This window comes from Nesoenas mayeri (genome assembly GCF_963082525.1).
Source record: "Nesoenas mayeri genome assembly, chromosome: 14".
Lineage (NCBI taxonomy): Eukaryota > Metazoa > Chordata > Aves > Columbiformes > Columbidae > Nesoenas > Nesoenas mayeri.
In genome coordinates this window covers 12,979,807-12,997,577 of record NC_137556.1, presented here as the reverse complement: position 1 = coordinate 12,997,577, position 17,771 = coordinate 12,979,807, and positions in this window count along the sequence as shown.

Here is a 17,771-nt window from a genome sequence, read left to right as displayed (position 1 = left end):
TCAAAGGCATTTCAGGAGCCTGTTTGCTAACAGACTCTAATGGCTATATGGCTCCTGTGTATCTTAATTCAAAACATTAAGAACTAATTCTCACTGAGGTCAAAAGGAACTCAATGTATAAATACCAATGGGAACTACTAACTTTGCAGCTGGCAGACAGTCACGAAAATCCTGAAGTCCCAATATCATTTAAGAAAAAAAAAACCAAAACAAACAAAGAAACAAACACCCCACAAAACCCCACAATCCCCCTCCTCTGCATACAAGAAAACACACCAACAACAAAAACAACACATTATACCATGCATGTGAAGAGCTACAAATAATCAATAAATGAATCCACAGTCCTATATTTTTATGAAAACACTGTCCAGTTGAGTGACCTAAATTGTGCCTTTGGATTGTCTCTCTCTGACTATTTGGCTGCAAAGTTCAGACTGACTAAAATACTTTAAGCTGCAGAGCCCAGACAGTGGAAGAACAGGAAGTATTCACATTGAATTATAACTTATTCACTGCCAAATCACACGCTATCAGTTCAACTCAAAGCAAAAACAATATTATGAAGAAAATAAAAACAGAAGTTTGTTTTGCTGTCATATGCCCCACACCAGGAGCTGTTTGGCCTGTCTAACTACAGGGGCAAATGTGAAGAAGGTATAAGTCCAGAGGCATTTGCATTCAGTTTGTTAGAAATGGGTTTAATCATTTACTTAATTAGTTATAAACCTAGTTCAGAGCTGCTGCTTTGGCATACAGCTGTAGGGGTAGGACTCAAGGTTACAGGATCTTAGCTTAAGACTACTCTTTCTCTGCTGAGCCCAAGCAGCCTAGGGCATGAAAATATTGACTCCACAAACTAGGATACTTGACTTACCACTGCTAGAAAGCATTACTACTGTAACACTGCGGAGCACAATGGATTACTTCTGCTCAGTCTAGTATCTAAACATTATGAGTCTGAAAGACTAAAAAAGAAGAAAGATTTTGAAATTTTTTTTTTTTTTTCCCCATGATCCTCAGCTAAAAAGTATTTGTATGGGTGAAACTGCTTAGGGTTTTCTTCAACAGAACCATCTTTGATTAATTTTTTTCGCTGTTCACCCTGTTCCAGCGATGACATCATTATGGTTCTGATAAGCCCATGTTAGATGGTATCTCACTTTACCATCCCACCTCAACTTGCAGTGATCATGGAAGGAATTTTTTTCCCCTTTGTTACACAAAATTGAGCTGTTGTATAAAATGCAAAGTCCAAAGAATTAAAAACCCATAGTGTACTGAGAAAACTACTTACGCAGCAGAATATATGTTTGCAGAAACTTCAAAGAGGAGAGTTCTAAAACAGTGGTGTTAATGCTTCTTGCTAACTAAAAGCAGTATTATTTTCTCCCATAATAATATCTGTCTTCCAGAAGAATATAATTTAGATGTTTCCATTCAGGATCATACACTCAAAAATGTCAAAAGCAATTACCTCCTATGGCCTTTACTATTTTCCTTTCCTTAGGCCCGGATTCCTAGTGGATTACGCTCTACTGAATAATTTAGCTATCGCAAGTAAAAGTATTTTTACCTCTTCTTTGGGAGCCTACCTAGGAACATCTTAATTGACAGGGTACTATTTTGATAGCCCATTTTCTTATGGTAATGACCAGATAATGATAGTTGCATGACAGAAGCTAAATCCTGATGTAAACTCTATCCAGTTGAGTGCCAAACAGTCTGTCTCTTACTACTTGCTTGATTTGTGTTTCCTTTTGCTTTCTTCACATCAGTTCTATTTTTTCCCTTTGAAAATGCCCCTCTGACACCTACTGTCTTACCTTCCATGCCTGTAGGTACAGACTGAGCAGGCTGCCCCATTGCAGCTCTGGCAGGACTGACAAGTAGTCCCTAATTTGCCTCTTTTGTAGGTTATTAACGTCATGATGCAGCTCTCTTTCCCCTTTTTCCCTACCAGTTAAACTGTATTTGCAGCCACAGTGCCAAGACAGGAGACCCAATGCCACCCAGCCATCTGTTCAGGGAAGTGAAGAATGAGCAGAATCAAAGCTGATCACTTGGGCTTATTGCAGAACATTCATGCTTTAGAAAGAGAAGTCCAAATTATTGATTTGAAGATTCCAGTACTATCACAGCAGAAGCAGGTAATAAATACAAAGTGTGGAGTCTACCTACTCAGGTCACAATTTAATGCTGAAATATCCTATCCAAATATATATTCCTGCATTCAGTCATACGGCACAGGATACTTCTAAGTGTTCGTAAGTGGTATACCCTCTCTAACAATTTTCACCAGCTTTTACTCAAAATTGAAACATCATGGTTAAAGGAATGAACCAAATGTGAGATCAGGTCTTACTGAGACTAAGTATGGATAACTGGATGCTTAATTAGACAGTTTAAGTAGTGATTCTCTTACTTGCTTGGTCTTTATTATTCGACATCTTTTTTTTCTCCTCTCATGATATTCCATTAACCTTGGATGTGAAGCATGCTCAAAATTGTGACATGTTTGTTTTGGGAGTTTTGTTTGTGGGGTGTGGTTTTTTGTTTGTTCGGTTTTTGTTGTTGGCGGGTTTTTTGGTTTTAATTAATAACCACAAGAGTAAAGCAATGGAACAGTACAACAATTCCCCAGAATGATTAAGTTATTGTCAATCATATGATATTTATAACCCATACCAATTAGTAATGGATAAACAAAAAACAAAAAACAAGCAGAAGAGTTCTTTATCTCTAAAGGTGTCTAATTAATTACTATACACAAAACAGTTTAACAAACTTCCAAGCAGCTCCGTGATTGTAAAGAAGAGATCAGGGGACTGTCCCACCTACTACTGAACTTCAGCAGTTTTGGAGGGGATAGTAAGAGCTGGTTAAACCACAACAGCACAGATGACAGGTGACAGAAGGAAGCTCTTCTCTCCCTCAAAAAAATGTTTTAACAGTCAAATAGTAACTTTGCATTTCTTTAAAACATCCAAAATTCCCAGCTTTGTGTCAGTGTTTCAAATCTCCATCTTCAAATCCATTTAATCAGATGACATTCCATAGCACTTCAGTTTTCCTTAAATACTCTCAGTCAAGCATTTGGAAACATGCTGGTTTGCATATGGGGCAATTGTGCCCTAAACCCCACATGCTCTTCCCAGCTGCCCCTCATACCATGTGTTCTCTCTAAAAATCACTTCAGGAGATCCTGCAGCATAGCACAAAGAACAGATAGAACTTGTTAGTCATGAAATAAATAACAGTCTGACCTATTTTTCTTTAAGATTGGTATGGGAGAGCACAAAACCATCTGGTTTTCCTCCTCCTTCTCACTATCCACTAGAACACTGGCTGTCGATCAGCTTTGCTGCACTACACCTCGGCCAACTGACCTCTAAATTCAAGTTTGGCTAGTCTTAACAAAAAGGCCTACCAATTAGCAAAAAAGTAATTTATAGCTATTCCTTTATTATTTGGAGTAGCTTGCCACTCCAAATGAAGCATGTTGGTAGAGTGATATTTTAAGAAGCCTGGAACATCACTGCTTGCTCCATGGCTAATTAAGCCATCCGCTCATATTGCTGTCAATCTAGGAACCTCCCACTAGAATCAAAAGGGAAAAGGATTGCCCATGGTTTAATGGCATTTCATTAATGCATATCTTTGGTCATAAATTACTGTTTACCTGTCAGCTGGGTTCAGAACACCCACAAGGTGTTCTTTGAAGTTAACCTCTTGGATTTAAAGATTTTTAAACAGCTGTTGAAGGACTGCTTGATCTGAAAAATCCGAGTCCTTTGAAGTTCAGAGCTAATGGAAGATTTTTTCTTTTGCAACAGTGATCAAGCAGTTAATAAGATAAAGTGATGGGAAGACAGGCTTAATAGAATAGGTGGATGCATCTCATGGGGGTTTTTTTGCTTTTGTTTGGTTTTTGTGGCTGTTGTTATTTGGTTGGTTGGGTTTTTTTTGTGAGGATTAAGAGGAAATCTAGATATAGTCAAGGCCACATGAGTTAAAATCATAACAAAGAAGAACATTAACTTTAGTCAGGCTTATCTCTTTACTGGAGTCAAAGCTATTTTGGGACTGTACTCTAAACCCCCATACCAACACATACAAAACAGAAAATTAAGCTATTAGGGATTTGGCCTATGCTGGTTTTGCCTGCTGAGAAAGCTTGTCCCCAACACATGGTTAATACACCAACAAAAGGCTAGAGCTGAACAAAATTAAGATCTGATATAAACCAACTATACACATGCTCTTAATGTTTTTAAAACCAATCCAGCACAGAGTTTTTATAATACCCCAGACATTGCAAGGAGTGAAGCTTTTGAACTTATTATTGAAATAAAGTGCCTCCTAACAGTAAAGCCAACTTTAAGGCATTAATATTTTGAGGTACAGAAATATCCTGCTCTTGTCAAACTAAGTACTCTGATGAAAGTGTTCCCTAGTGCCGTATACCAGTGGCATAAGTTGCCTGCTCTAGTTCACAGGGGATACAGCACCAGAAAAATCAAGACATAGGAAGATGAGTCAAGCAGCTCGAGGACAAATTTTAAGCTAAGTACAATAAGTCTAAGAGATTAAAAAAAAAAAAAAATAAAGGTAGTGGAATAATTGAATAATTTCCTTACATTAAAGCATAGTTTAATTTTCTACAAAATCAAATTAACCCACCTGCCAGTTATATCTGACTTGGCCTTCATTAGGTTTTGTACAAGTCATTTGCTTAAGTCAGAAAAAATGTTTAAAAAAATACAGAAAAGTATTTTTAACACATCTCTTTAAATAGGGTCACATTCTACAAAAGATGGGCAACAACATATATTTGTAGTGAAAAAAAAAAAAAGTTTTCCCCTTATTTCATGCTACTTTTGTAGAAGAACAGTAAGATTACTTTCAGCATTTAAAAAGAAAAACAAAACCACACACACAAAAAAAAACAGGCTACAAATATAACCTACATTTATGTGCCATTCTAGAGATCAAGCACAGCAACTCCCTTGAAATCCACATGTGAAGATGGTGAATCAGTCAAAACAGTTGGTGAGCAAATAAAATGTTGAAATGTAAAGAAAACAACCCCATGAAAGATCTCGCAATCTGGCTTGATAGCTCTGTGCACTCCACTTTAGCCTCCGTAAGTCACAGTAAAATGGCAGAGGATTTCAGTCCTGCATCCTCTAAGGCTGCAATATAACAGTGACAGAAATTGGAAATGGAAGCCACAGGAAAAAAAAAAAAAAATATATATATATATATATGTCACTGATAGACAGAGAGAGGACTCCACCATTCAAAGCAGCACCTTGATTTGTGTATTTTCTGGTTCATCAGTACTAGAAGATACGTCACATAAGGCCACCATGACCAATTGCAAAGCTTTGAAAGTCACATATAATATACAACCCTATGGACGTTAGCACAGGTCAGGCTCACATTATTGGACATACTAAGGCAGCAACAAGGACAGGACTGTGTGCTTATGTCAATATACCAATCCCCAGGAATAAAGGCTCTACAGGGAGAGCCAGCTAGACTGACTGATGTTATCAGTGTCTTCACCATGACTTCTTTTCAAAGTATCACTACCACACATCAGATTGTATCATTGTTCTTTGAATTAATAGGTCCTGTGATACTGAGAGAAAAATAAATAGAGCAGTGCTTCATGTAAAACTAGTCCACCACTTCATGTTAAATCCTATATATATGCTGATGACACAGTAAGGAAGCATCAGAGCCCCGGCCAAAACATGAAAATCTTGATCTCTTAGAATTCTAAGTGATTTAGCACTAGCATAAGATACCCACACTGCTAAAAACTACTTAGCACCAAGCTTGCATGGTCTACAAACCAGCAATTTGAACAATTTTACCCTTCATTTCGGGTAAAGTACACCACAGTGCAGAAAACCAATTTGAGCCCTATACACGCTCAAGTCTCACTCCAGTGTACAGCATTTCAGAGTTTTGAGTGAGACACAGACCTTGTATGCAAACCAAATTAAGAGTCACTGAATCCCAGTTTATGGTCAAATATAGTTTTTCTTACTATTACCCATTTTAGCTTTGCATTTCATCTTAATCAGATTATCTGGAGAAGCCTTCTACATAGTTATCTGCAAACTAAATTGGCTGGGAAGGAATATTTACTTCTCTTACAGAAGCTAATTTTGAGAAATTCAACTGGAACTAACCACAGTTACAGAAGCCAATATTATAGAAAGGGGTTCGTTTTTTTTCAGCTTCTTTTGTATGCAAGGAGTATATACAGCCTTCTCAGAAAGAAAAAAAGATGCCCAAAACAATGAAATAAGATAATCCACTCCAGTGTTTCAGAATCAAAAGGCAGAGCACAACACTTATGAAATAGCTCATAAACAGGGAGAGATGCCCTGGCTTAAGTCCAGATGTTTAAATACAGCACGATGCTATTCTATGTCCCCAAAGCCAAGAATGGGACTCCAGCCATGTATTTTGAGGAAATGGATGCTCAGACTTCAAGTCAACAGTTCTTGCAAATACTAGCCACAAAAATGAATTTCAATACTAAATAGCAGGTAACAACAAACTAGAAAATTTATTTTAGCTCAGTGCTGATTTGTCAGCATCCAAGACTACATCTTACAGCCACATCTTCCTGCAAATTCTTCCTAGATAGGTCACAAAATTAACTTTTAAGATCCTCATTTTAAAACAACTCTCTTCAGCCTTGCCCTAACATGTGCATTGCAGGTCATTTTAGAAGACCCAAAACTCAAAGAAAAAAAAAAAATCCCTGAAGTATAGCAAGGATAAGTACTGTGACAATAACCATGAATTACGACACAAAGGCTGGAAGCCAATAAAGCTAGTCTGCTTCCTTCCCAGTGTATCACTGAAGCAATTCTGTTAGTTCAAATTTTTAAGGCATATTTTCTATCTTTCCCAAATTACATCCTGAATTCAAACCAGCTTCCTTCAAGTTCATAGCAAAAACTGGTAAAAGTTGGCCAGACTTAGCTGCTTCGCATGCCTGCAAGATCTGGTACCACACTGAACTTTGGCAACTCAATTACACTCACACAAGTTGTCAGTGAGAGCAGTAGTGGTGGGAAGCATTCATGAATATGCATGCAAACTAAAGCTGAATTTTGATTTGGCTGCATTCATAACCCATTTACATTCATTTCTGCGGATGATCAGATGCTAGAGATTTATTCATGAAAATGAACTGAGCACTCAGTCACCAAAAGGGAATTCTGAGCAGCATTTTCAATGGCAAGGTCTGCCAGTGCTGGTGAGCAACACAAGTCACCTAATCAGACAAGGGAAATAAGTAAAAAGAAAAAAAAAAAAAAAGAAAGAAAAAAAAAGGAAAAAAGTAATATATGTAAATCTAGCACAAATTACAAATATACACAGTGAGGTGTTCACAGATGAGCTGCTAATCAGTACCAATTCATTGACTGGAGGTTCAGTGGTCTGGGTTCTGCCCTGTATCTGTCTGCAGCCAATGTGAAGTGGTAATAACCATTTCTGTAACAAAGCATTTGGAAAGCTATAAGTAAGAGGCATGAGATAGAAGAGCTAACCATCAGGAACAGAGCAGGGAACTGTACCACTGTTTGCTGTCCTTTCACAAATGAAAGGGTGGGAAGAAGAAGAAGAAGAAAAAAATAAGAACAGATACACAGTTGATTATTTTAACAACAACTTTCACAACCCTACATGACAACCTAGACAAGGACTCAAATTAAGCCCACTATGATTTCAGGTGTACTGAAAATCTTCTCAGTGCTAAGGCACAGCCTAAGTGTCCTAAATGAAGAGATTATTTCACCTGTTCTCTCATATAAAGACCCACTTTGCCCACTAGACAGCCCTCTAAAGCTATATAGTGCATCACAGTTCAGGAGGGCAAATGGTAACCTGTCTAAATCTGAAACCATTGGGAGAACTGCACCACACCATTTTCTTCTTCAGATTACAAGAAGAATCCAAGAACTGTGCTACAGGAGATTTAAGTTAGAGCAGCACAGAGCTTCAACTGTAAGACTCTCTTACATTTTGGACTTCCAAATTCTTAAATTTGCCCTTTAGTTAAAAAAGTCAATGATTTCACCAAGAAAGTTTGATTAGTTTCTTTTACTTTCTGTAATGAAGTGCCATCCTTTTTACACTTGAAAGGATCTTTGTAATAATGCAACATTGATCTTTTGAATACAGATGAGGTAACCTAGATAATAGGATTTGGTACCCGAAAGGGCTTCTGAGCATAGATATCTAAGGCTCCAGTGCCATCAAGAGGATTTTGAAAATAAAGCCCCTATTCAGGAACAAATGTTTAGATTGGCATTGGAACAATACTATTTCACTTCTGTTATACATGTGGGTGATATATCAATGCAAATAAAAATTCTTTGACATAACTAAGAATGTAATATGCACACACAAGCAAATGATGATGCAGAAGCAGCTGTAAAGAAGCAACACAAAGAAACAAGCACCATCAGTAGCTTCCGTGGATAAGAATTTTGGAGCTTTTGTTCTTTTTGGTAGCCCTCACCGCTACTTTATTAACTGTTATAACACCTTCCAGAAAGAGGGAACAGTTTGAGAAAAATGTTAATGGCATCTTCCTAGACAGAAAAGGAAATAAAGAATTTTTCTTTCTTTTTAATATATCCGTTTCTATAGCTAAAACGGAATTTCACACCAGAAAATGTGCAAACAACAGAGCCAAGCGGAAAACTGACAAGTTAACTGCTTTCCTAACAAATAACCACCACTTACCATTTCATTAGAGCACCTAAATACAAATCCATCATTTCCAGCAAACAGAGCATGGAATTTGGTATCAAAATACTTGGGAATTTTCTTCACCACTGTACTACAAGTGTGTTGCATTCACCTTCTAGTCAGTGTAACAAATCTGCTTCTTTATTCCTCCATCACCTCCTTCCTTCTATTCATTTACTTTCACAACCACCATGTGACAGCAGCAATTTCTTATGGGTTTATAACACACCTCTATTCCTAGGTCTGCTTCATAATATGTTATAATTTCATTTAACTGCCCCTGCAAATACAGGTAGGGTCTATTCTGAGAAGTCATGCTGAAAACAGTCTCAAAAGCAATTCAACATCATCCATGACCTGTAACACAGAAAAATGTTGAACACAAAACCAGCCATATTAAAAAAAAAAAAAAAACACCACAAAAAAACCCAAAAACCAGACAACACTTTGTTTAAATATAACAAAAGTAAAACCCTTCCCCTCTTCCTCCAAGGGAAGAAACATAGCTTCTAATGTCTCATCCAAGCTAGGCTGCCAAATCTTTGTCGTAATAGAACAGTGAGAGCTAAACTCAAACTGTGCCTCAACACCATTTTCAAACACAACTCTTTTCCAAGCATAGGCAGAGTCTTGGAGGAAAATAACATAGAGTAATTTCAAGAGACCTTTTTGAAATCTTTTTAAGATATAGCCCATTAATAGTGTTATTGAAAATGCCTTTTGCACCAGAGAGATTTGTATTGCTCTGGATAACTTCAACTGGACTTTTCCTATGCATCGCAATCAGATTTTGCTGGTGACAGCACATGTGTGCCATCATTTCAGCTCCAGCTCTCCAGGCTTTCAGACTACTGAGACACAATCATTGTATATTCAGAACATCAGGCGCTTCTGTTAGACCATGATAGCAGCAGGATATCTCCCGATTTTTTTCTCCAAGTGCCTTCAGGCAGCACCTATAGATTGGTAGTTTAAGAAGAAAGACAGACTGAGTTATGGCTTTAACTTGTAAACAGGGTCTTTGAAAGAGCAAAGGTGTGAGTTTGTCTCCAGTAAAGCAAACTTACTTTGCTGTTTGCTTTAGGCATTTCTGTGATAAATCTACAGAGTAGGCATGGATTTCCTGTCTGTCTCTGCAAACTTGCCTTTTACTGAACCAAGCAAAATTGTCAGTATTTTATTGCCAATGCCAACATGTGTTTCAGGGTCAAAGACAAGGGGTCAAAAGTGCATTTCGGGATTAGGTGGAATTCTTTTCAATGCTTATGCAATCTGCCGTAGTAAGTGAAAATTAAACACCAGGATTTCCAGGGTGTCAATAGGCAGAATAAGACAGCTCTAGTGTTTTGTTCCTGGCTTCTTTACTGATGCACTTCTGTCATGATGAGTAACTGACATTTCCAAATGAAATAGATGAACATTGCATTTAAAACTGAGAGTTTTCAGACATTATTAGGTTGTTCATATTTTAATTAGATAAATTACACTAAATCCTGTGTATTCTTTTCCACCCCAAGATCTCAGTATGTTTTACAAGAAAAATCCCAAACCAATTGTTCTCATGATGTTCTTACAATTAGTTGAGAAAAGTACAGTGCAACAACTCACTTGAAGCCAAGCAAATCTTCAGAGGTTGTGCAACCATTATTGCTTCTCATCCATCCTGCACAAAAGGAACAAGCACACACATTTCCACACACACATCTCAAAAACGATCCTGTTGCATCCAAGAATCCTAACCTCCCTGTAGAAAAATACACCTGGAATCTTAATGACAGGCTTGGTAGGTAACGTCCAGCAAGTGAGGTGCACACAATACCAACTAAATATCATCTATTCTACAAGTGTTACATCAGAGGGGAAATGAACATCCTACTCACACCATTAGCATGTGTCCATCACACTGACAAATGAAGATAAATCAGCTACTTGGCTGCTTCCACCAATATAAATACATAAAGAAATAATAAACATTATAAATTTTTAACCACCTATCTGCTTCTACCTGCAAACATGAAATTCCCTTATGCTTCAATAAACAAAAAAATATACTCAATGAAGTCTAACAAATGTGCCATCTGTTCGAAGAAAGCTGATTACCAAAGGGACGGTTAAATGGGACAATACTGACCTCCTGTGGCAGCTTTGCAGAGAAACAGCTCCAGCCGCAAATGGCTCATTCCTGAACACGCGGGAATTTTCCTACACCCTACCCTTAGCATCTACTGCTGTTGTTGAAGGGACACCAGAAAGCCCCAGTCCCAGACAGGGACTCAGCTCAGACACACGCCTCAAAGTCAAAGCAAACACAGCAGCTCCAAGGACAAACAGAGCAAGTCAGTAACACTCAACGAGGAAAGGCTGTTGTAAATCATCTTTGCTGCCTTGCTTCTGTTTAAGTCTATTACATTTCTTTTCACTTTGGCAGCACAGAGATTCAAATGAAACAAGACGACGACCCCCCCTTAAAAAAAACTTTAAACAACAACAACAACAAAGGCAAATTAAAAACAAACACACCACGACAAACACAAAACCACCATGTTTCTCACAATAGAATGGTTAAGCATGAGAACAGATCGTTTAACAAGATGGTGAGCTTTCCAGAACCGGCTGGTCTCAAGAACAAGCTCAGTGAACTCATCCAGGAAAGCTGGGCTTGCTCTTGCACTGGGCTCAGGCTTTTTCCCAATCCAGCATCTGTAGCTCCCTTGTCCTGCAAAACACTGGCTTGACACAAATTCCATCCTGCTGGAGTTCTCAGGCTGTTCACATCATTACCACATGTTGAGATACATTAGTTAAGGCATTATTAGAATCCATTAGCAACTATTCTGCATTGCTTGTTCCTTTGTAGAGAAAAGATCATGCTGAAAGAGGAGCTATTGTTTTGTAGGCATTGAGATGATTGCTACTGCACTTACCTTAGGAAACAAGGCCAAGAAAAAGAGACATTTTCTTTTTTTCCCCCACCTGAATGAGGAGTTGGAGGAGTTCATAACTCTCCATTCTATAACCCCTTCCGGGAAAAAAAAGCAAAAACAAAAACCAACAACATTGTATTTTGAAGTCTTGCCCTTAATCTCCAAGAAGAGTGTAAATACCGCCTAGAAACTTGGCCCCAGTTTCCAGACACATCACCCACAGCACTCAGCACTGGGTACCGGGGACAGGCCTTTGGGCGCTGCCATGTGGATACAAATGGTGACCTTGAACCTCACTTGAAGTCTTGAGAAATCTGTTTCTTTTCATTCAACTGATGTAAATAAAGGAAAATACAGGGAGCAAGCAGGGCATAAAGATATGCTAACGCAAAATACCTGTGAGCAGTGGTACAGTAACCCACTACCCACAGAAACAGTTGCTCCAAATAGAAACCATGATAAAGACACATTTGTAGCCATAAAAGACACCAACTAGGAAGAGCACATGCATTACCTCCAATACCTGTAAGAGTCATTCTTTTTATAGCAAACATGGCACATTAAACATTTAGAGGCACCTCTAAGTCTACCCAGAGCTCTCACTGCCCCAGCGCTCACTGAGGTTACAACAACAAAAACACCAAAACAAAGCAAAAATAATTCAATATTCCTTTTAAGTAAGCAGCTTAAACCACTAGACTTAAAAAAAAAAAAAAAAAAAAAAAAGGCAGAAAGAAACAAAATTAAATTAAAAAAGGGCAAGCCCATAGTATCTCAATAAACACAGCAGCTTCTCCTTCAGCTTTCTCAAGACAGGATAACTTAAAGCAAAGGAAAGAACAAAACAGTAACTCTGAACATAAGCAAAAAAACAAAGGAAAGAAAAACAAACAAAGGAAGGAAAAACAAACAAAGGAAGGAAAAACAAACAAATGACAAACAAACCTGCAGCTGCTCTCTCCAGCCCGCGAAGCGCCACCACGTGTCCTCTCCCCTCAGCCGCGCGGCGCCATTTTGGGTTCCAGAACCGTCCCAGAAAAATGGAGAAAAAACAAATCTTGCAGAGTTAATCCTTTTAAACTAAGTGCTGCTGCTCAAGATGACTTAGGCCTCAGGCTCAAGGATTGGTTTGTCCAAAAAAGTAGCTTCAAATCGTTGTAAAGTACAACTTAAATAGAAATGCTTACAACATTAATATCTGGCCAGCAAGAGGCAGGTGGTGTGTTTATTTAAACATTTTCTCATCATACTGGAAGCCCCCATGAAACACCTTGTGCCTGAGAACTAGAAAATTAGTCTGTCAGCTCTGAAAATTGCTCTGACCAATTTAATTTCCCTATGTAAACTGGGTGAAACCTTCACTGCAGTATTAAAACGAGCTTTTGGAGCTATTTTGGTTTCAAAGGTGCAGCTGCTGGGGTGACAGGAGCCCCTGTGGGGCTGGGCCCGGCTCTGGGGCGGCACTGCCGGCGTCTGGCCCTGAACAGACACGGACTGCAAGCACAGCTCAAGAGGTGGAAACACAGTGGGCTCCAACTTGGAGGAGTTTTCCAACCCAAAGTACTCTAAGGTGAAAATGTCCCTGCTGTGCTCCCAGCTAAGTTCTGATTTATGTAGAATAAAAGCAAAATCATAACTGGCTGCTGGAGATGGAAGTGAAAACAAAGACGGAGGCCCGGAGAGTTGTCCTGCCTCCAGTGGTTTCCATCCCTGAGTTAATGCAACTTGTGGTCTTATCACATTCCACCACATCCTAAAATGGGTGACGTAATTGCTAGCAGGGTCTTTGATGCCAGGTTGGAGCCCTTCCTCTGTTCCTAACTTCTCTGAAAGTAGATATTCATAAGTGAACACAGGATCAAGCTTCCACTATAGAAACTGCTGCAGTTACTTGGGTTATATTAGGTCAGTACTAAAGTCAGTAGGGGTTACTTACGTGCAATAGAGAGAAACACAGAGCCTCAGGGGTCCACTAAGCAGTCTCTGAAAATCAGATGGAAGATATTTGTAACAGAAGTGTTACATGATATTTATGCCTGTTGTCTCTACCTGCCATAATCCAGTCCACTAGCTATCTTTTCTCAATTTATGTTATGGACTGTGAAAAAGAGTTATCTTTTGGTTTATGTAGGATTAAGAAAGTTTCCCCTCCATCCCCATAATCCAGATAAATTATATCCACTCTGTCCTGCCTACTCAGAGCTACCAAGCACATTCATCTTGCCTAATCTTCTTTTCCAGGATCCATGCTGACTACCCCTTAAGCAATTACATATATCTAAATGTTCTGTGTACATAATTGCTCTCCATGTATTTTCTGCCACTGAGATCAGATTTACAAGCCTGCAGTGTTCTCAATCTTCTTCTAGTCATTCTGCTTCTATTAGATGCTCACTGGTGCCTAATGCTGTACTTTGTCCTTTAATAAATTATCAGTAAAATGCACACTTTTTGTGAAGAGAAAGTAAAAATGGCCACCACTAAGGCTCAAGAAGGAAAACTTTCTAAACAATGTGTATCTACTCCCACCCAGCCTAGAGGCTTTTCCTTTCATACAGGCCTGACAATTTGGAAAAGCCAGGTTGACAGAGCCTTTCTCAGTAGTTCCCTGGCCAGGGGGCAGCCGGAGGGGCCGCCCAGGGGGCAGTTGAGCAGCTCCTGACCTGCTGGCCATGGCATCTCCACACCTGGCTGGGGAGGGGGTGCTGGAGGAGTTGCAGGCAGCCCTGGGGCAGAGAACCGGGGAGGCTTCCCCAGAGCTCTCTGCAGAGCCTCTCTGGCCACTGGACCCCAGAGCATTCTGCCCTGTGTCAGGGCTGGCCCCACACTGCAGCCAAACCCAGCCAGCACCAGGGAAAAGGGGCTGCAGCACCGGTGGCACTTCAGGGCCCTGGCATCTGCCTGCAGTGTAGTCTGATGATCCAAATCTGTGTCTCTGAGCCTATCACTCCACTATTAAATACATTCCCTTGCATTTTTCATATCTGTTGAGTATTTGTGCTGTTTCCTATATTGTACCTAGTAGTTCTTGACCTGCTCTTTGCCTTCTGCATTATATCTCTCCTTTCCCTACTGGAAGTCCTCTGCAAAATCAAGCAGAAGAGTTTGCTGACCTTCCATCCAACTCCACACGTGTTGCCCCAGAGAGAGGAAGAAGTAAGAGTCCTTGCTCTGTCCTTCCAGATTTCCCCTCCTTTGTCTGGACTTCTTGTTTCTACCTCACTCTCTTCCCTTCCTCTGTGTTAGTTTAACATTGACTTTCATAAGTGAAGCCTCTAGATATGTGGAGTATGCAGGCACTTACTGGGAATGACCCCATGGTCACAGTTTGATGAATCAGGTTTCTAGAAGCTGAAGAAGCTGCCTGTAATTTTCTCTCCATAGAATAAACTAGAACAGTTCTCAGCAGGAGGGAGGAGGACGTTGTGCAAAGCTCCCCACTTAAATACAATGAGTAGATAATGTAGAGAGGGGATGTCAAAAGTGCAAGTAAAGTTTCAAATAAGTATTTTGCATCCAGTTCACATTGGCTGGATTCATCATATTCTGTGCTTTTAAAAGCCAGGTTAAAATGAACAGTACCGTTATGATGTATGCAGGCTATGTGTAAATTAGAGACAAGCACTGCCTGCTGCAGAATGCTTAGGGACTTAGTGTGTATGATGTGTATTTGTGTGTTCTACTCCGTGCCTGGCTCCCAAACAGCCCTGAAATGCCTTTGTAAAATAAAATTGGATAACATATTGAACATTGCTAACATCTCAGTATGATGAAATATGTCTGTGAGACAGATGTTTGCTCTTATGGTATTGTTATTTACATTTCATTTGCATGAAGACATAAGATGAATATTACACTTGTTAATAGTTTAGTTATTCAGTTAAGTATATCTTCATTTACACTAATGTTATTTAACTTGTTTTCAGATAGAGGACTTTGTTTATGGATACTGGTTATCTTATACTTTCACTGTGTCTCTTTATGCTTTTTTTTGTTGTTAGTATCTGTTTCCTTTGCGTATCACTACCATCAGTGTACACAGTTGCATTTATACTGGAGCTAACTACCCACTAAAGACTTGAAACAGTCATGTACAAGACTTGGTTCCTCTTTTATTGCCTGTTCTTGCACAGAACACTAAAACCATTCCAAGATTGTTGATTTGCAATTTATATTAATTATTTTGAGAAAATATACAGAACTTCATGCAGAGGAAAATGTTTTGCTTTCATTTGGACAGTTCTTTTCACAAACTCAAGTCTTCCTACTGTCTTCCTGTGAAAACTGAACTTCGGCAAAGTTTACTTTACATGCCTAAGGCACGTTTGTTCATTTTCAGTTCTTCAGACCTACACCATCTTTTGAAGCTCCACTGTTGCAAAGCATGTGCTGCTCAAAATATTTCTCTTCCCGCTCCTGCTAGAATACTGAAATATATAATTCATCTTGACCTTGTGCCTTGTCAGCCTTTAATACTTCTAATTGCCTGTCTGCTCCAGCATAACCATAAAACCTTTTAACATCTCACTCCAGTTTCCAGAATTTGACCTTCTTCAGTCTTTCTCATGAATAATGGGCCAAATAAATTCGTTTAGACTACTGACAGTGCCAGCATCATTCATCTTCATAATTTCTTACTGGATTTTCCCCCTGCCTATTTGCTGCTTATAAATATAAAAAAATGTTTGACTTATTTCTACATGTTCTTAATTCACTTAACGTTTTTCTCTCATAGGATTGTATGATAATCCAGGTCAGAAGGGACCACAGGAGTTCTCTAACCTGACCTCCTGCACTAAGAAGGGTCAGCTCTGTGGTAAGGACAGGTGGCTTTATTCCATCTAGTCTTGAAAATCTCCAAGAACAGAGACTGCTCAGCATCTCTGGGCAACTTGTTCCAGTGCCCGACTGTCTTCATGGTGTGAAAGGCTTTCTTTATGTCCAGTCTGAACCACTCATGTTTCAGTTTATGTCCATTGTCTCTTGTTCCACAGCTCTTCAACAGCTCCCCGTCTGCCAGAACCCCAGAGCCTTTCCTGCAGAGCTGCACCTCAGCCTGGTTCAACTGCAAAACGTTCTTCCTTCCCAGGTACAGCATTTGGCATTTGTCCTTGTTGAATTTCCTAAGGTCTCAGTTGTCCACTCCTGCAGCCTGTTTAGACCCATCTGACTGGCAGCCTTGCCCTTCTGCATACCAGCTGCTCCCTACAATTTGATGTCATCTGCAACCTTGCTGAACACACACTCCATTGCCTCCCCCAGCTCGTAGATTCAACTCGTTTGTTTCTTCCAGCTGTTACAGAGAAGGAGACCATTTCCTTCACAGTAGAAATGGTGCGGTTGGCATTGTCCTTCCTATATTTGTCTGAGGGCTGGTGTTTGCCTCAGAGATGAGTTCTCCAGGGTTGAGCTAATATAAACTTCAATTGTTGAACTGGTTAAACTTACATGGGATATTTGTCCTACCTCTTTATATCTCCTGAGCCTACAGAACTAAGTGACTAAGACTGCAATACAAATCCAAGCTTCTTTTTTATTGATTCTTTTCCCTTTGCTCCACTGAAGTTTTTTATTCCCATACTTTATTTTCCCAGCCATCGTTCAGGACTTTCCAAAACTATTGTCCTGATTTTCCTATATTCTAATGACTCATAACTGGCAAGCTACTCACTATTAGATGATGATCAGTAATTCTGAAAATTAGACTATTTGCTTGTTGAGTTGAAAATAGACTGGTTGAATCAACAGGGAAGAACATAACCTGGTATTTGAAATTGTAAAGAACATGGCTGTTTTGGAAACTTCCCACACAGGCAACAGCAACAAGCACAAGAAGCTGTGCATCTTGTGGTAACAGAAAATAATACATATATATTAATATATAAAATTAGGACTAGAAACTCCAGGCATTTTAATAGTCCCTACTGATGTCTAAAGTGATTTATGTGCTGGAATACCAGTGGAGGGAGGCAGAAGATAGCAGGACATCAGAAGATGTTTTTATGTATAACCAGGCATTCAAAATACATCACCCTTGAAGGTTCAGAGAGGCTTTTC